The sequence below is a fragment of the Lepisosteus platostomus genome, chromosome 1 (assembly GCF_059453375.1).
Source record: "Lepisosteus platostomus isolate fLepPlt1 chromosome 1, fLepPlt1.hap1, whole genome shotgun sequence".
Classification (NCBI taxonomy): domain Eukaryota; kingdom Metazoa; phylum Chordata; class Actinopteri; order Semionotiformes; family Lepisosteidae; genus Lepisosteus; species Lepisosteus platostomus.
In genome coordinates this window covers 45,054,520-45,075,630 of record NC_142611.1, presented here as the reverse complement: position 1 = coordinate 45,075,630, position 21,111 = coordinate 45,054,520, and positions in this window count along the sequence as shown.

Below are 21,111 nucleotides of genomic sequence, written 5' to 3'. Positions count from 1 at the left end.
ATTTTAAAATCTATATGTAATTACTTGAATTACTTGAATACTGCAGTTACATTTTTCAGGCACTGGTATAAAGATAGCAGTTTTAAATGCAAGATGTACAACTCCATTGATCAAAGACACACTGATGATATTAGTCACTGAAGGGCTCAGAACAGAGTAATTAGGGTAATCTAAGAAATTAGGTACAGGATCTAACAGACATAAAGTAGATTTAATTCTCAGAACCAGTTCATTTAGGTTTAAGTACATACTGTACCCTCAATCAAGTAAAGGAAACACAGGAATTAAAACACAAAATGATGTGAATCATCCAATGCAGTAGAAGCTAGTAACACAGATGAACAATTTGACTTCCAAGATCAAAATTTAGGTAAGCTTGCAATTTAAGTGTAAGCAGATTCAATGCAAGATGGCAGGCGAGACTTTGTTACATATCAGAAAGTCAAAATGTTTATCCTTTATAATCTGAAAGGTCTGGCAAAGTTTCTTGGATCAATATCATAACTAATAATGTGCAGTGTATAACAGACCAGCTTGCCTTCTCTTGCTTGAAACTAATGTTATTATATTGTATTATCTGAATATTGCTGTGAGAGCCTAAATTCTGTTTTGTCAACCTTATGTTTTCATTCATGCTGCAGAAATTAGGTGCAAAATGTTTTACAGGAATTTACAACAGGCTTTATCTTGCAGTGAACATCAATGTAAAGTCTATCTAAAGAAATTCATTGTATGTAGAATTAAAGAGTATGACCTTGGTTGTTTTTTGTTTAGATTTTTGCTTAAGAGGAAAAGAAATAACTATGAGTGTGTGGGTGTCCTTGTTCAACACAGAAATATGTGTGTTGCAGTTCTTATAACAAGATATACACGCAATGTTCCAAATAGGAATCTGAAATATAATAAAACATGTGCTTCAGACAAAATAGGAATTTTCCAGCTGCAGATTCCTTGAATTCCTTATCTCCGGATTTTAAAGGAATTTAATTACAATTTGTGAAATGGAAAAGGTTACTTTAGAAAGGAAAAAATAAATACTATAAATGGAATGTGAAAATGTAATGTGATGGGGAAGAAAACATTTATATTGATACAAACAAAAATAGTGTTGGAACACCCGCAAACCCTACCCGACAATCCAGTATGTATTCTTTATTTTCATTACTGAGTGAAAGAGAAAAGGAAAAATCACTTTAAGAATTTTATAGCTAGGTAAACTAGAATTCGCTGTACTTTTCTGATTGTTTTTCTACAAAACCCAATTTATAATTAAGAACTGTATATTCCCCAATAAAAGACCACCCCTGATTATAAGCTCCACCCAGAAATTTAGAAGGTGGAAAATTGTGTAAATTGAAAATGAACTTTACAAAGCACAAGTTGCAGTACCTTTATGAATAGAAATGGTTGGAATGAAAATTGTTCTCTTGGTTTTCAATAGATAAAGGAAAATGGGGAGCAGTTTCAAAGACAAAATGCAACTGATGTCCAGATAAATACTGTGCTTTCTTCCTCTAAAACTCTTCTTGCTTTCCTTTTCAAATAAGAGCTTTTCCTTCATCTCTCTCCATCTTCTTGTGCATCCACTCATCCGCTCCAAACTGCCTTCCAGCTGAATGATTTCACAGGATCACCTTCTTCTTGAACACAAAAGTGTACTGTGACCTATTGCTCATTTTATTGCTCATTGCTCGCTAAAAATTGATATACTGTAAGTAAGGGTTTTTATCCCTTGATGTCAACAACTTACCAGAACCAAGCAACATGACAGTTTACAGTGTACAGTTACAGTACATGTACTGTAAACTTCCAGTGTTTAGCAATCTGGTAGTAAATATGTCACAACCAGATCAGTGTCCAGTATTTTTAATTGTATTTGAATATAATCTGTAGGCGAATTGTACCACCCTGAAATTTGGAAAAAATATATGGCCTGTATCTTCAGGTAAATATAGTATGTAATTATAAGTGTAAAATTGAATATACATACAGTGTCTTAGTGGACCATTAATGTTACATTAAATCCTGAAGTATATATCAGGATTTATGAATGCAGTACAAGGTTTCTTCTACTGCATTCCAAGATACAGGAGTGGTATTGATTCAAAAAAAGATAAAAATAAATTAAATTTAAATTTTGGCTGAGCTAGGCATCCCACAGTTCCTTCCAGTTGCTTCCCTTTCCATATGATTTTGGTATTGTGATAATGCACTTTCTTTATATCCTAAATGAACAGAAAGACAAACTGAAAAAAATGCAACTGTGGAAATACATTCAATTTTATCAATGGAAACACAAGCTTGAAGAGAACTCGGAAATTGTGTCCATCTTTTCAGGTGTACTGTACATTTACCTGTGTTCAAATTGCTTACTGAGATAGCATGAAAAGTGAAAAACTTATCGACAACTAGATATTTACAGTAAGTGTTTAAGCAGTGGCACAAATAAAAGTATTCACATTTTCTCATTGGACATGTACAGGCATAAAACCCTGATAGAACGCCAAAATTGCCAAAAATATTTACTGGTAAGTCAGGTTTTAGAAAACATTGTATGTACTGTATATGACAATATAACATAAGCATAAAGCAACACACATTTGACAGAAATGGTGGTAGAAAGCATAGGCTGATGGACAGCTTGAGTGTTTCAAAGAAATGTGAGATACTGTAACTCATGCAAGAGTGGACTCCAACACCAGTGGTAAAGGATATTTGAACCACACAAATGAAGCTTGAAAGCCAAACCCATCCATCAAAGGTATTTTATTACAAGCTGGTCAGTATCCAAGCCACCACTGTATAGAAACAAAATGAATTTAAAACAGAGTAACGACGGGCAATGTAGGAGGTGGAACTGCTTTCAGATTCAAGGCACCATTAATTATAACTTGTCTAAATTTGGTGTACATCAGCCTGGGCATTATTATTATTACTACTACTAGTTGTAGTAGTATTATAACATCTATATTCTAAATGCTTTAACTAACTACAGGGTCACAGCGAAGCTGGAGCCTACTCCATCAAGCAACGGACATAAGGTTGGATACAACCTGGATGAGAAGAAGACCAGTCTATCAGAAGGTAGACACAGATACACAGACTCTCACACCAGGAGTTTAAAAACCATCCAGTATTTCTTTTTACTCACCTAGAGGAGAACTACATAAACACTGGAAATTATTAGTAACAACAGTAATAGTAATAGCAGTAAAAAAGCTTGAATTGTTTACTACTGAGATTTAAGCAGCTGTTTTGCAAATTATTTTGTCATAAAGCAATCATTATAATCATATAATGTAAGGGTCATCTATCATGTCACAATCAAAATCCAGGAAATCTTCCAATTTACTTTTATCTTGTTTTTAAAATCTGTCATTAGTATTGAAACAGCAGTGGTACGCATTGAAAACCTATCAATTGAAGCATTTGCAGAAAAATTCACAGTGACAGAAAAAACAGCAAATTAGGAAATATTACAGTGTCCAGAATTAGTTGTCTAGTTCTAAAAGGCTAAATTCTATGGCTGACACATTACTGTAAATACACAACATTTAAGTGCTGCAGACAAATAAAATGTTTTCTCACTCCTCAGATTTTAGTATGTATTTGATTCATGACAGTTTTCATTTCTGCACCCATAATCAAATCAAAATGAATTATTTGATCAAGGGGTTAAACTTTGCTCTTAGGTAAAACTTACTTTATATCTTTAGAAAAAATAGTTTACAAATATACCAGTCTCCCTAGTTCCACACTCCAACCCCAATATAGAAACATATAAACTCCTTCACAAGAGCCTGCCACATATTACAATTTATTAAGAAATCTACATCGTGTTGTTTGATATGAGACTCTTATCCATCCATTTTCTAACTGCTTTATCCAGGGTCACAAAGGAGCTGAAGCCTAACCTGGCAAGCAACAGACACAATGTAGAACACGCCGGTTGTCCATGAAGCCAATTTACCTACCAGTATGTTTTTGGAATGTGGTGCGAAATTGGAAGAAACCCACACAGACACTGGGAGAATATACTGCTCACCACAGATAGCACCCCAGGTCCAGAATCAAACCCAGGACCCCATCACTGCAAAGCAGGAACGTTAACTACTGCACCACCGTGCTGCCCTGAGACTCTTATATCATGGAGAAATCTATTTTATCTCTTTTAGACAGCACATTTAGTAGGACAATTTAGGCTCTATTAAAAACAGGACAAAACAGAAACTGTAGTAACTGTATCAAAGCCCAAATCCAATTTCAAATAACACAATAAGGACACACAAAGTCACCTAAACAAAAACTAAGGAACAAAATCACAGCACTTTAAATTAATTAAATTGAAATGTCTTGTTTCCACACAGAATGAGAGCAGCCTAGTAAAGCAGGTTGTAAAGCTGCTGAATGAAAGGGATAGAGTAAAGTGAAAGACTGGATGAATCAGGCAGAAAAAGCTTATTTATGGAAACAGCAGAAAAGATGGGTGTTTGTAAAGCCTTTTTTTCACCAGAGAGATTTTTTTGTATTCCCTGCTTTGGGAAATTTTGTGAAATAAACTTTGTTGCCTCTCATGCTGGCATTTTTTCTAATCAGCCCATTAAAGATGAGTTTCTTGATGCTGATACTTACACGATTACTTTTTTGTTACCCATACTGTATGTCTTTGGCCTTTGGCTACTGTGGATAGCAAAGAGAATGTAATGTGGTAATTAACCTCTGTACAACATCATAACATGGAGTTTAGAATGAAGGTAAGGGAAGGACAACGGAAAAGTTTAATCAGCTTCTGCTGCACTAAATTATAACCATTCCTGATGTAATTTCCTTACATTAAAAAATTGTAAGTACTATACTGTATGTGAGCCTCTTCTCTCCCTCATAATGACCTTTTGCATCTCTGAACCACACCATGTCCACCTTTGCAGGTACTGTATCACTTGGTCACTATTCACTATTCACTGTACATGTGGTCGTAACCTTCTCATCATGTGGTTAGGCTGTTGGCACTCAGACAAGAGGGTTAAGGCAAATTTACTATGACTAAAACATTCGATAAAACTTTCTATATACTTAATTCTTGGGTGTTGTTTTTTGTATTGACCTTTATGTCAAACATCATGGGGATATAATCTATGATCAAATGTTTTTGTAAGAGAAAGTTTAGTAATATTTTTCATTATTCAGTATGTAGAAATATGTAACACATACAGTATGCAGTTACTTCTCCACAGAGCATAATGATATGGTATACAGTAGGTTTGCATGCTAAATTTAGACTCTGATGTTTATCTTGAAACTTTTCACGCTTATGTCTGTAGGGCAGTCCTCACAAATTATATATGGTTTTCGATGAGGCACATTGGTGGTAACAAGGATATGGTACGTATAATGCAGTTACTGTATGTAAATAGTGTTGCTGTGACAAAGTTTGATAGCCTTGAGTTTTCTGTGCAAAAGACAGTTGGTGAGACAGCTCCAAACTGGTGAGTTAGCCTGCCCAGCCAAAAACCTTGATTCTGTCTGTTTGCAACTGCAGATAACCCACTGGGACACTTAAGAACAGCATCAGTCTTTTGTCTTTAACAGTGTTGGTAGCCTCTGTTTTTATGGGTTTTATGGCTTTTATGAAAACATCCTAAGTCACTTTTTATTTTTGATACATTTGTATCCAGTATTTATGCATGTGATGCAACTTTTTAAAATTATTTTTATATGTGTAGATTAAGGCATTTTCTTCTGGGATTCAATTATTCGGTTGGCTAAGCTACTTGCACCTGCTTGTTGCACTTGATGCAAGAATGCACAAAATTGTATGTGATAATGGGAGAACTTTGTCACTTTCAGCCCTGTAGATTGCTAGCTCTTACCCTTCTCATATGTTGTTTCACTTTTTCATTTTGTGCTACTTCCTCATTCTATCCTTATTCTCATTCTTATGAATTTTCATAAGTCCAAAATTATTGTGATGCATTTGTTTTCTGTTTTCCATTTTTCTTAGCACACATTTCCCTTACAGAATTGTTGGCAGCACTTCGTGCCATGACATTCACAGCAGGTGCCAAAGTGGCAAACATTTTCCAAACAGACACTCTTTCTTTGCATGAAAGCACCTTTAATACTGTACTGCAATGAAAAATAAATATTCTGTCGGTTGAGTAGTGACTGCTAGTTTGTCTGTTGAAAGATGCAATTCATGTGCATGTATGTGAAATCTAATGTACAGTACATGCCTGGTCTTCATATTGAACAAAACCCTCTCTTTTCTTCAATTTGTAGACTCTACAGCAAAACAAACGATACACAAAACACAGATGTATTGTGTTTTATAACACATTTTTTAACTTCAACCTATTGTAACGTTACTGCACCTCAAACTTTTACAAGTTATATAATTCATAAAACTTAACTATTGAACTATCCTTTATTTACATAAGGTAAGACAATGTAGCCACAGAATGAATATCAGGTATGCCCCCTTTGCTGCAAATGCCACATTGCATCAACACTTCATTAAAGTAAAATCATGTTTGAATATAAATACCATAATCTGCTAAGTGCCTTAGGTCAGGGGTTTGCTTTGCTTAGTGTTCTAGGTCAGGGGTCACTTTTCATGAGTATAAATTGATCAATCATTGATTTCCAAGAGATGTTTGCTATGGTTCTTCTGTTTATGAAAGACTACCATCATTACTAGCTGGACAGAGAGATTTCAGTCATGAGGGTTCTGTAAACTTTAGACATATGTTTAAAGTATAATGGACAGGGAACTGGAAATTTAAAGTCTTAAAATGGGGAGAGTAATAAATATTTAGAAATACTGATAGAAAAACAATTACAAGTGATACTTTATAAGTGGTATTTAATCATGTTTCTGCAGTCCACCAAGTCTTATACAGTAGGTAACTTATGACTTACTGCATACTGTATATACTTACACATAGCAGCTCTCAGTTGGAGATACAAAAAAAGAAGAACCTGAAATGTTGTACAGCAACTGTAAGTTCTGGAATGTGTGTTGCCACCACCTAATACATCTGCAATATGGTCAATGTGTGGACCATTGTGGAAAACAAATCAGCAACTATTAGTTAAAATCTAATCCTTGTAATAGAGAGGGGACTACAAAAAACACTTCTATTTTAGCTTAATTTATTAATCCACCTATTGCTAACATTCTCCATAACCTTTTGTGATGATAAAGCCTGAAATTAAGGAACAAGAACACAATAGTCAAATCACTTTGATCCTAGAACTAATCAAAAGCCTGCATATCCATGCATGCTGTATAAAATGATTTGCAAAAGTAAAATGATGCAAATTGTAAAGCTGCAAAATGAGAAAACTGTGCAAGGGTCAGAATATTTTTACAAGCACTGTTGTCTACCATCTCAGAAAATCTTTGTCAAATATATGCACTAGATCATTCATTTTTAATTGCGCTACCAGTGTACCAGAAGATTTTATGCCTTCCTATACAAAAGGGATTTACACTTCAAACGTATCAAGCTGTTCTTGTTCTTACTTTTTCTTGAACTGACCAACTTTGCAAATAGAAGTGCAAGTCATTCTGTGTTTATTTTAAAATCTAACAAAGTACCATATTCTGCAAAATAATTTCCATTTCACTTCATGACACCAGTCATAATTTCGAAAAACTCTTCTAAATAATTGAGCTTATAGCAGAAAAAAATCTTAACGTGAGACACTTTATGACTTAATTACTGTAGATCCATTAACTTTTTTAGATGCCTCACATGTATTGCAATTTCAACAAGAAATGTTTCTACAATGACACTAAAAAACAATTGTACATGAACAAAAAGAAATGAGAAAAAATATTTCTTGGATATCTGGAATATGTGCCCTGATGTTTCTCCTAGTAATGCAGACCTATTTGAAAACTTCCTTATGAAACAGCAGGTAGCAGACAACACAATTGTCCTGGACACAATTATCTACCATCATCATTATTTTAAAAAATCGAGTATGAGGTAAATTTGGCATGTTCTCTTTCATATTTTTATTCACTCTTTGGCTATGGTTCAAAACACACTATCTGTGAGGAGGTTTGTGAATTTGATGTTGTTATTGACCTACAAAGTTGTACATCACCACCAGAGGGCTTATGTTCACTTGAAAATGACAGTCTTTCTACGTACTTTTTAGACTCAGACCCAGTTTATCTCAAGGCAAGATGTCTCTTTTTTTTTAAGACTCAGAATCATCTTTAGTGACTTCTGTTAGACATATGGAATCCTCTTAATCCTCATGATACTACAGTGCCCTCAAGTGGCCAAATATAAAATAAACTCTCCAATTTTGCACCTAACTCAAATGAGCAAACTTTAAACAGCCGGTGACAATTAATTTATGCCCCTTTGTTACATCTGAGTTAAGGCTTATATAAAGTCCATGGCCTTTTTTGTGTCTGGAGGGGACAATATCACTTCAGCATCTGATTTAGTGCCCATATGCCTAGGCCCACAGATGCAATGTAATATGAAATGTAATCACTCCATCACCCTGCAATAGTGTCAGCATATTAGCTATCTAAAAAATTGCAGATACCTTTGGAAGTATTTAAATCACAGCTGAAGCATAAGTCGGCACTATCTTGGCTCACTGATAGATTCTCCCCCCTACTGTGTGACTCCCCCATCCCCCCACTCCTGACTGTGTGACTCCAAGTTCCTTTGGTGACTGAAGCTGACATAAGTGTGTGGGAGGCAAAGGCAGAAAGCTGGTTGTTGTGTGAGCATTCAAGGTTGCTGTAAGCACAGCACTTACAATGCCTAACAGGTACAGAAAAGAAGGTGGATGAGAAAGATACAATATAACTTATGCAATACATTTGTGATGGTAACCATTAATGAAATAGACATTTTCTGCAATTGTGAGAGGAAACAAATGAATGAAACTTGCTATATTATTTCATGAGGACCTCTGTATGAATTCATAAAATGGGTCTTTTTTATTCTGTCTACAATAGAGATGCCGAGTTCAGATATTATTCTCATTATTTTAGGGACACAACAGCTCTACTGGAGTGTGGTGATCAAAGATCTTTTCTTTAACTGGTAGTTCAAAGACATGTGCCATCAGAGGCTTTAAAGAGGAAAAATGTCTTTGGAAAGCAAAGCCAGAGGTTGCAACCATTAGTATCCTGAATTCAAAAGATTGTTTGAAATGCAACAGATGTCATTCTATGTCCCAGCTGACCAGTTCCTTCATCTTGTATTGGGGCAATACTGTTTGCAGTATACACATGTATTTTTTTTACATGGGAAAGGATTGTCTAATGGATTATCAGGTGCGAATACCAAAAACAACTTAGATAAAGAGTCTAGAGGGTAAAACCCAGTTCAGCTACATGCAAATTAACATATTGACTTGGTCCCCAATTTTACAAATTCATGTTGACTCAATAACGTGGCTTCCTGAACTAAGACACTCCTAGAAATCGGGTGAAGAAGCAGACTAGGCCCATCATGTTTTTCACTCATACTACAGGCAATGCATAGCCTAGAATGGGAGGAGAGAACTCTTCCCTTGAGATACCCAGAATGAGGATAGAGTGCGTGAGGTTCAGAGCCAGAAAAGGCAACACTAGAGACCGAGACAGAAAGTAAATTATAGCATACGTTTTTTTTTCTCTGCCATTCTGTACATTCTGTACTTTTACAAGGTTTAAAATTGCTGCAGTTGTATCTCATACAAAGAGAGAAAATCTATCCAGTATGAGTACAATTACCACAATGTTGTCTTTTGTATCAGCAGGTATACAGTAGGAGCTATATGGGAAATTTTAAGTAACAGTCACTTTTGTAAAAAAATCTCTTACTTTTTTTATTTCATCGCTTCTATGTACAACGTTGACATTATAAACTATCTTTATTTTTTGCATTACTCATTCATGGTTTAATACCTATCTTTAATGAAAATATTCAATAGGGTTTAACTACTATTGTAGCAGATACATTGTGAGTACACATCTCACACAAAGAAATATATTGGTCTTAGAGGCATTACATATAATAACTCTAAAGCACATAAAATGAATATTCATTTAAAATAGTTTTATTGCCTTACATTTATTAAGAGGTGTTAGTGGGGCCAGCAGGGGGCGCTCACCCTGTGGTCCATGTGTGTCCTAATGCCCCAGTATAGTGATGGGGACACTATACTGTAAACGGGCGCCGTCCTTCGGATGAGACGTAATACCGAGGTCCTGACTCTCTGTGGTCATTAAAAATATCAGGGCGCTTCTCGAAAAGAGTAGGGGTGTAACCCCGGTATCCTGGCCAAATTTCCAATTGGCCCTTACCAATCATGGCCTCCTAATAATCCCCTTCTATGAATTGGCTACATTACTCTGATCTCCTCCCCACTGATAGCTGATGTGTGGTGAGTGTTCTGGCGCACTATGGCTGCCGTCGCATCATCCAGGTGGATGCTGCACATTGGTGGTGGTGGAGGGGAGTCCCCATTACCTGTAAAGCGCTTTGAGTGGAGTGTCCAGAAAAGCGCTATATAAGTGTAAGCAATTATTATTATTATTAACCAGAGATCCATAAAAAAACATTCCTGTCACTAACACTATACTATAGTCTGTAGCCTCTATAAATGAAAATAAGAAAAGAATAAGAGTATTCTAACCACAATGAACATAATATGGTTGTATTTAATAAAATGGGGGAAATACCGGATTCCAAAGAATATTTCATAATAAGCATTATTATTCTTACGATGAAAAGTAATGTATCTGATATCTGCATTCTTTTAAGGGAAAGTAAAAAATAATGCTCAAAAAGTGCAATAAACAATTTATCTATTAGACTTGTGGAGTTATTGATATCATGTGAATTATCAATCATTTGGGACCACACAATTGTAAATTGATATTGATTTTAATTAAGTCAATAATTCACCAACATCATCTGTACAAAGATTACTCAGGTGTGTGAAAGAAATTCAATGCGAGGGAACTATGTGCTGGGATTACCTACTGTACAAATATGGTCCTGTAATAATGTAATGGTACAGTATACTGTAATATCAACTGCATGTGTTAATCACAGAATCTATGTACTCAAAGTGAGAGTCTGGAAACAGAAATGAAAATTCAAATAGACAAGGCAGAAATGTTCAGAACAGGTTAAAGAAACTTCAAAAGAGAAAACATTGAAGTACAGTACATCTTATATTCATTTACTTTATTGTGATTATTTGGCTTGGTTTGACACCACAAACAAGAATGCTTTATGTAAGCGCTAATATTTTTCTCAAACAAACCTTGAAACACGGGGATTTGTTTTAAGAACTCATTCATTACGTACTTTTCTAAACAGACATTTTTATGTATGAAAGGTTTCTACCTCCTCATTGCAGCTCTGAAAAATTCTGCTTAATAAAGTACTGTCTGAAAACTGTGGATTCAAATCAGAATATTACAGCATGACTGAAGAAATGCTGACAGCACTTTTATACTCAGTAAATATTGTACATTCACATTTTTCTCAATTACCTCATAAAATACTAAAATAACAGTCAATAAATGTGACATTTTGTCCCCTAAAATAAATACGTTTATTTCATGCATTAAAGTGTTGTTAAGAATAGCCCTAAGCAGCAAAACAAGCTGTTGATGTTGATTTCTTTGGCAGAGATTCAAACAAAATGAGCAAGTTGGTCAGCTTTATCTTCCAGTCATGCCTGCCACTGCTTCTGACATTGATCTACAGTATTTATTTATTTTATGTAATTAAAAAATGTAAATTGTGATAGCCTCATGAGATATAACATCTTTGAATCTTAGGGGAAAGTAAGAGGTATATTTGATCATCAAATACATTTGCTGAGTAATTTAACATACTGTATACTACTAAGTCATAAAATGCACCATAAAAATATCGGTTTCTAGTAAAATGGCTAAGACTGTATGTGAATAGGATATGCTCCTCAGTATTATCGTATGTTCACTTTTGGAGTTTGCTAGCATAATTGTTTCTGGACCCTGTACAGCATATGCATATTTTGCAGTTGTAAATCAAGACTATATATACTGAACACAGAATCTTTTCCATGTATTTGTACTCATTTTCAGAGACAACCAAACCACTTGTTTGCATTACAGCATACCACAAGCTCAGCTTTTAATATGAAAAGCAATGATGTTAAATAAAATTAGAACAAAGTGTATCTACAGTATATATCGAAGCTTAGTGGGTACAGTATAGTTTGAAAAAATAAGTGTCTTTTCCAATGTTAAGTTTTCAGATACAATTTACATTTAATACCTGATGTTCTGATTTGTTATAATGTGAATAATAAGACTTACATGACCCTTAATTATACACAGACAGATATGTATTCAGTCTAAAAAGTAATTAATGTTTTTTCTCTATCTAACCCCTACACATGTACAGTATTTTCACAGTTTCTTATTCAAACACACTCTAAGGAAAAATACAGTATGCAAAGCATTCTGAAGGATTAGGAGCGATTGACTATACAGTATATTCACATACTGTATATCAAGTACAAACAAATAGAAAACAGTTTGGTAGTACACAACTTTTAAAAAGTTTGGATTGTTATCAGATTCAGCCTCTGGTAGTGGTTTGATGCGATGCTCATTTGCAGGGCAGTTAGAGGGCTGTCAAATTGTCTGAGTTCAAACAGAAGTCTTTAAATACATTTGCTCTCAACTTTGCCATTCAGGGCAAAAATCCCTGGTGGTCTTTTATGCGTAGTAGATGAAGACCTGAGGTCAATGTACCCATGGTAGGCAATTAGCCTGGTCCAATAAATACAATAATTCCCTGTAACTGAAAAAGAGCAGATCATATAACTAAACTCTAAAGTAAAATGTCCCAAATGAACCAAATTAGTATTTTTGTATTTTGCACCACATTTTTATTAGGTGGAGAGACAATGCACTTGTGTCACCAGTTGTTCCCTTTTGAAAATATACTATATAAATAAATTATTTTATTATCAACCTTTAAAGTGGTGCCTGTTGCTTTGCATTCTATTTATCTAATTCGGGCTACAATTGTTAAATTACACATGCAACTCAAAGTCATCTTTATTGATGGGACTTCTCCATATTGCAGATGAACTGCAAGGACTGCAAGTAAATTACCCAACACTGAGTGGAAATCAGGTACACCTATAACAGTGTTTATAGTATAAAATGAGACAGGCCCAAGGTCCCTCAAGAGCATACAGACACACTGTAGTATAAGACAGTTCTTTCAGCTTAACAGGTTTGACACTCATCTGGGCTGTGCTGATGAGGTCCTCAGAGAAGGGCCAGTGATGGTGGAGTATCTGGGATCCTACTGCCTATACTGTACAACAAAGGCTCCAGCTCAAATCTGACAAAATCTGTGTTTCTGGAATACAAAATATTACCATCTGTCTTGATTTTACACAATCACCTTTAAATACACTTGAGCTTTCAGTAAAAATGACAAACAGTACACAGCAGCTCTGCTTTTATCTTAACTAAATCACCATCAGTGGTACTCCTGCAGCTCATTCGACACTGTATTCAACTAATTCAGTCTCATCTGAGGAACAAATCACTTCCATCGGTTATCTCCAAATTTAGAAGCCCATAGAACAGGGGGAAAACTATCTAGTCTGGAGCTTTGAACTGCAAATGCCTGGTATAGGAAAGGGGGATATTAAAGGAGTTTATAAATAATCATTGAATAAGACAGAAACTTGAGATTAAAAGTAAGACTGACTTTGAAAAGTTAATGAACAAGTGATTTCCATCTCAGTATGAAATGTTTCATAAGTTTTCTCCATCTGTAGATTAATAAAACATACATTTTCAATGATAAAAATAAAAGTATAGGCATAATTAAATGCCAATAAAAAGCAGAAACTGCTGTGTATATGATTGTGTATTTGTACTATAAATGTAGCATACATGTAGAAATGCTGCATTTTTGTAATGTACAGTACAGTATTTGTAAAGTCAATGCATTTCCAAAAACACAAGAGACCTCTCATTTTATAAAGCAACTGCATGATAAATAATAAAGAACTGTAGTAGGAATGTGAATATATACTCTAATTATACAGTATTGTATGTGTGGGAGAGGAGTTCTGTTTTGTGCAAATAAAGGGAGACATCATTTAAAATAGGAAGAGACCCCTTAAAAGTGAGACTAAAAGAGATTGTGGGTATTAGCTGATGGTAGCCCCCATCAGGCACAAGGGCCACTGTGTCTTGTAATTAAAGATATATATATATTTTTAGTTTCTGATCCTTGGATTTAAAACCTCAAATTAGAGATAGTGGAAGATTATTAATTGAATTTATTGCATTCATTATGAGGATGGTCTAAGGGGGCAAATAACACTTAAAGAACCCTTTGTTATGTTCTCCAAAAAATATATACTGTAAATATTCAATACTAAGCAGATTAAAATGTGCACAGTAAAGAGATTAAATGATTAAATCTTTTCACTACCGACCAATGCACCACGAGTGCCCGTCGGTCATTTTCGCCAGCCAATCACGTACCGCGGTACGCTGCAGTGGCTTGTGGGTAGTTGTGTGCGGTACGGGTTTGTACCGCAAAGTTTGAATGGCTGCATCTGTATCTCATTCAATTAATTCTTGGTTGTGGGTCAAGGTGAAGAGCAATGAGGTTGAATCCTGGTCAAAGTGACAAATTAGAAACAGCTACTGTATAGAGCTATAGAAGTTATAGGAGAACAAAAAATGCTATAGAAGAACAAAAGAAGAACAGCTATAGAAGAACAAAAAATACAGGTGGAGGAGGGAAAAGACATTTTTCTTTTAAATCCTTCTCTATTTTCAGCATTTGGTAGAAAAACTGTTTTTTCAAGGTTACAAAATGACCAAAGGTCATCTTTATAAAATGTTTTTTTCTAAGCAACAATCAAAAAATGCACAGATAATAACTCAAAATAAAAACTCATCATTAATATGTACACACGGTAGACTTCTAAAGTGAAATCCTTTTGCACTTAGAATTGTCCTAAAGAGACTTGTCTGACTGTGTACTAAAAAGCTGCAGGCACTGTGTTGGGAGCCTGGCCTGTCTGGATATCATTTATATGGAACTTGTGATTGGTAGCATCCAAGGTGCATGTGCGGAGATGGTGGAGGCTTGGAGTGGTGCTGCTGAATACAAAGTCCAGTAATTCCACTGTACAGTAGCTGCTTCGCTGTATTTTAGAGGTTATTAAGTAGAAATAGAGAGAAAGTGTCCATCAAGGGTGATGAGGGGTGATTGAAGGGGTTTTCAGAGAAGAGATTATATTGGGGTTGCGATTTCTTTTGTTTGATAATTGAAAAAATAAATGTTTACAAAAGCACATTCTGGTGTTTATGCTGCTCCTCTCCTCTGTCTCTTCTACTAGCCCCCTACAGACAACATACAAATCATCTATTCCACTCTGTGCATATAAGGTCATTGGAAATGCCAGTTTGCTACATCAAAGACATAGAACAGCTTTGTTCTGCCTTCATATAATATGACACCTTTCGTTTTCTCGCTCCTGGTCTTTCTTAGGCTTTTAAATGTGCAGCCAGCAGCAGGATGTCATCACCTCCCCTCTAAGGTACAGTATCCCCACACCCACAAACAGACAATAAGTAAATAAATTCTGGAAATTCAATATTATGGATTTGTCCCCTATCTATGCTGTTTGTGATCTCTGGTCATAACACAAGTTTGGGATTAGAAACAAGACAAACATCTTCATAATGACATTCCTGGTTAATGTTAATTGTAAAACAAAATACTATATCTCAAAAGTTAAAACATACAGTCGGGAGCATATACAGTATGTTATGTAAAGAATGAACATTTCACTTTATTCTTTTGACTGAATGTTAAGCTAAATGCTACATTAAAGTGTAAACTGTTGATATGAACAGCTCATACAAATTGGACATAAAATATGTTCCATACATGAAATAAAATGATGTAACTCCACCTTGCATGCAATCTTTTTTGGAATAGACTCCAGGTTACAGTGACTCTTTCCGAAATCAAAGTTTTTTTTTTATGATGACTGGATAATCAGTGAAACAAAATCATTTCAAGTTCTTGTATGCATTTTATGCATTCAGCGTGTTTTGAACATGATAGAGGAGAACTTTCAGAAGACGAGTGCAGAATGTGAACACTGGATGACAGAACATGATAACAGTTTTTTATCTGAATGAATAGAGCATGCGATAGATGATTGAAAACAAGACTGCTACGTGAGAGCTGAATTCCCCTGGTAGTCCAGGAATGCTTTGACTGATTGGCAACTTTCGCCTTGAATTCACTTTGTTATGGTTCAAAGTATTTCAGTTTATTGGTTGTAGCTAGGACTTAGCACTTCACTGTGCTTGGGTCACATAAAGAGGATTCTGCAGGAGGAATTCTTTGGGGAACTCTTTAAGTGATGTCAATCAAGATGCTTTAAACAGAAATCAGATCATACAACGGTGTTTACAAATGTCTGTAATTATCTTCATTAGTGCGAAGTGAGCAGCGGAAGTGAGCAGATCTATAACAAAGTTAACAAAATTAAGCAAAGTGCCAAAATACTGAAGCTACAACAAAATGGGAAAATAACAGATTCTTGTGAATCCCAGCTTTACAACTGCAGAGATTCGTTTTACAAGACTGGCTTTACAACTGCAGAGAACAAAAGTGAATAATATTACGTATTGAATGGATAAGACTAAAGATAACGTACAGAACTATGTTGTTACTTTGACCCTTATATTGAAATTGTGCAGGCCCATTATTTTCCTCCTTTACAGCCAGTGGTCGTTTTTTGCATTTTAAAACCTGTTCCTAGTACCTATCCTGACATGAATTGCAAATAAGATGTAATAAAGTAACATAGAAAGTATTCATTTTTCTCCAAGTACTGTAACTACCATTATTAAACAAATTAAAATGATTTAACTGGCAAATGTTAATTTAAAGAGGGCATAAATGTGAATGTCTTCAGATGGTATTACATTTTTGAGAATAACATCTTGTTGAGAAGGAATACTATAATTACAGTCCCTCTTTATAATATTTGAAATCGATTGATAAATAGATGCTCATTGGCATCTCTTATAATCTAAAATACTGATGCATAAACTATCTTTATACAAACTGATGACCATACTGTATGTACTTCTTATTCTAATATGTACTTCTTGTTAATGTAAAACTTTTTGTATCAACTGTGTCAGTATAATGTCTGCTTTAGGTATCAAGTCCATTTTTATAAAGCACTCTTTTATAATCATTTCAATGTTAGTATAATATATAATAATAATAAACTTTATTTTATATAGCGCCTTTAAAGGTGGCTTCTCAAAGCGCTTTACAGGATGACAATAACAATAAATAAGAAGACTACAACAATAAATAAGAAAATTTCACAAGACAGGACACAATTATAATTACAACAATACAACAATAACAATAGAGGAGACCGTGGAAGATGGTATTAAGAAGAGCAGAGGGGTGAAGAATGGAACCAGTTAAGTAAAGGCTTTTCTGAAAAGGAGGGTTTTGAGTCTGGATTTGAAGGAGTTTAGAGAAGGTGACTCTCTAATATCCTTAGGCAAGGAGTTCCAGAGCTTGGGGGCATAGCAGGAGAAGGCCCTGTCGCCCATACAATGTAGACGGGCTTGGGGGACAGTAAGGAGGGCAGAATTTGAAGAGCGGAGGTTGCGAGGTGGGGAGTAGGGCGATAAAAGTTCAGACAGGTATTGAGGTGCCAAGCCATGTACAGCCTTGTAGGTGAGCATGAGGATTTTAAAGTCTACGCGGAATTTGACCGGAAGCCAGTGCAAGGACTCCAGGATAGGAGTAATGTGAACACTTGCACTAGATCTGGTCAGGATTCTGGCTGCTGAATTTTGGACATACTGCAGCTTGTTCAGAGTAGATTTAGATACCCCAGGGAGCAGAGCATTGCAGTAGTCAATTCGAGAGAATACAAATATGTTGATCAGCTTTTCAGCCACAGTTAATGATAGCATAGGGCGTAGTCTTGCGATATTTCTAAGGTGAAAAAAAGATGTTTTGACAGTATGCTGTACATGTGGGTCGAATGTTAAGCCAGAATCGAATATAACCCCAAGGTTTTTCAATTTTGATTGGAGCTCAAGTACAGAGCCATCTACAGACAGGGTTACAGGACTGGCTTTACGAAGTTGATGGGGGGTACCAATAAGCATGACTTCAGTCTTGTCACAGTTAAGATGAAGGAAGTTTTGAGTCATCCAAATTTTTATGTCAGAGATGCAATTAGATAGAATAGAGACAGCCACATCAGTGTCGGGTTTGGTATGGATGTATATTTGAGTATCGTCAGCGTAAAAATGAAAGCTGAGGCCATGTGATCTTAAAAGATCTTAAAAATCTTTTAAGATCTTTTAAGATTTGATCTTAAAAATAATTAAATCTTAATATAGATATTCTTAAAGGTGTACAGTATTAACACATATAGTCAAGTATTTAAACATGTCAATATCATACATTCATTAAGAAAGCTGAAAGCAAATTAACAGAGAGAAAACTAAATTTAGAATTAGACATTTTTAAGCATCTTAGATTTATCCATCTGTTTTCTTGCCCCAGTGAGTGTTGTGGCATAAATTTTGATGTTTCTGTAAAATGTCTACAGTATATTGGAAGCTTAGTGATTCAACATTATACTGTACTTGTATGAACATATTCCATAAGCTACAATATATGGTATCTGATCTGTGCTCAGCTCATCTTTCTGATTTATATTGGGATTTTTTTAAACAATCATTCAAAGCTATAGCTGGAAAAGATATTGCAAGTTGTAAAATTGAAAAACAATGTTGAAAATCGACATTGTTCATATTTTATGTCACTGCATGTAATGTTTTCTCAGTTTCTCATAAACCTCAAAGCTAGGTCCCTTTTAATTTCTAGTTTAAAAGGCTGACCTGATTTTTCAATTATAGATTCACATACAGGACAGCACATAAATTATGTTTGATGCTTATAATACATATCTTTACATCTACGTCATACAGTGTACACATTGTGAATTCATTGCAATGTTGTCAGCTGTACTTGAAATATACGCAAAATATTGTTGTTGTTCAAATGGGCTGTTGCAGCTCTGAATGTGAAATGGGTTCCTTTCCATTATTCTGCCTTTTTATTACTGTGTTCTCTTTCCTGATAGAATCTCTGCATAGGTGACTGAGTGGTAAATCCATTATGTAGCTCCCAGAGGAAACATCACATGACATTTGTATATAACTACAAAGTTTGATTGAAAAATCTGTATTGGACAATATTGCTACAAACAACACATAACCCCTTCATTTTGTGTCCTGCACAGAATATATCTATACCTATTCCAGCACCCCAACATATTAGAAAGTTTTTCTTTCCATTTGTGGTGATTTAAAAAGCAAAGCATAATGTTATGTGACGAGAAATAAAAGACTTCTTTTGATCAAAACACGAAATAGTCTGTATATACAGTATTAACAATAAACATTAACAATATACAAATCTAAGTGTAACCCATTTCTGCAAATAAATACATATACTGATGTGATAAAATTATAGTATATGCTGGAAGGATGCATAGTTTAGGAATAATATTTTTTATTGGTCTAATATATTCCAATTCGAATAAGCAACATTATTTAGAAGGAATCTATTAGGGCTTACTCATTTTTAATAAAAAGCAGAACCATACCCTCTGCTATCTCTTCCAAATTAGACACAGCATTAGATTATGATGTAATAAATATCACTGTACCATAATCTTAGTTTAAGAGTCAATCCTGAGAACTGCCTGTGCTATCCTATTGCTTGCCTGCCACCTGAATTCATGGTTGAGTTTTTGTAGCTGTTTATTGATGGCTTTCATCTGTGACAATCCTCTGCAGCCCTCATCTTGACTCCATCATTTAGCAACAGCCTCTAAAAGTACATAAATCCATCAGCATTGGCTTTCTATGATATTTGTCATCTAAAGACAAGTGTGACAGTGGTCCTTCATTTCCAGAGTGAACGTGCAGTCTGGGAGGCTGATGACACATCTAGTTGACATTCTAATACCATTCCTCAGTTGAATTCTAAAACCTTATTTATGCTTTTTCAAAGCCATCACAAAAACTGTCAGTGTTTCATTTGATTAACACAAGATACTCGGGAATTAATTTAAAGGGATATACGCAGTGCGCTAGGACCTATTGCAGTGCCTCACATTTTACTACATAATGTCTTGACACTTAACCCTTTGACAAATGGCGGTAAATACCACCACAATATAGAAAAAATCAGCAGGCCATCTTAGTTTTTCACATTTTAAATGGTCTGTTTGATATTTTGGACCGCTTCTGGGTTCCTCGCTCCTCCACATTATTCCCTTCTCAGGGAAGTATGCACAGCCCTCTTACTTCGAGGCTTCTCTTCACATAACTTGACTCATACATGTCACTAGATTTTCTCACTAACTCTACCCTCTCTGTCTTTTTTTTAATCACCAAGCACTGAAGTATTGAAGTTGATTAACATTGTGCTCAATCTTCAATAATTCCTCAACTCAACTGTATTGAGCCTCATAAATAAACTACCCCTGCCATGCAGCACCTGTGATCCCCTTCCGCACAGTATGACCTGTATTTTTTTAATCCTCTCTAGTTCACTGAGTCCAACAGGCCTTTAAGCTAGCCATTACTAACAAAAGCTTGAAGCTCTCAGTCTGCTTCCTTCCAGGCTGGAGCCTAGAAACACTGAAACCCTTTTCCTCCCAACAGGTCTTATATACTGTACCACCTAATTAGCCCAGAGCAGGGGTTAATACCATGCACTGCTTATCCTGCTTGTCCTCATGTGGAATCTGACTCCCTCTTAATGTTAATCATTCATTCATCTGTACCTCATTCCGCAGGGTTTTGAATTACCAGCCATACCACTCACTCCACGTTTTGAGTCGAAATGGTGGGTTTCTCACAAAGCCACCTCTCACTACTTCATAACCCCAAAGCTGAAAAATCACCATAATTCTTTAAACTGTCAAAGAAATTGAGTTCCTTAATGTATAGGACAATGTCTC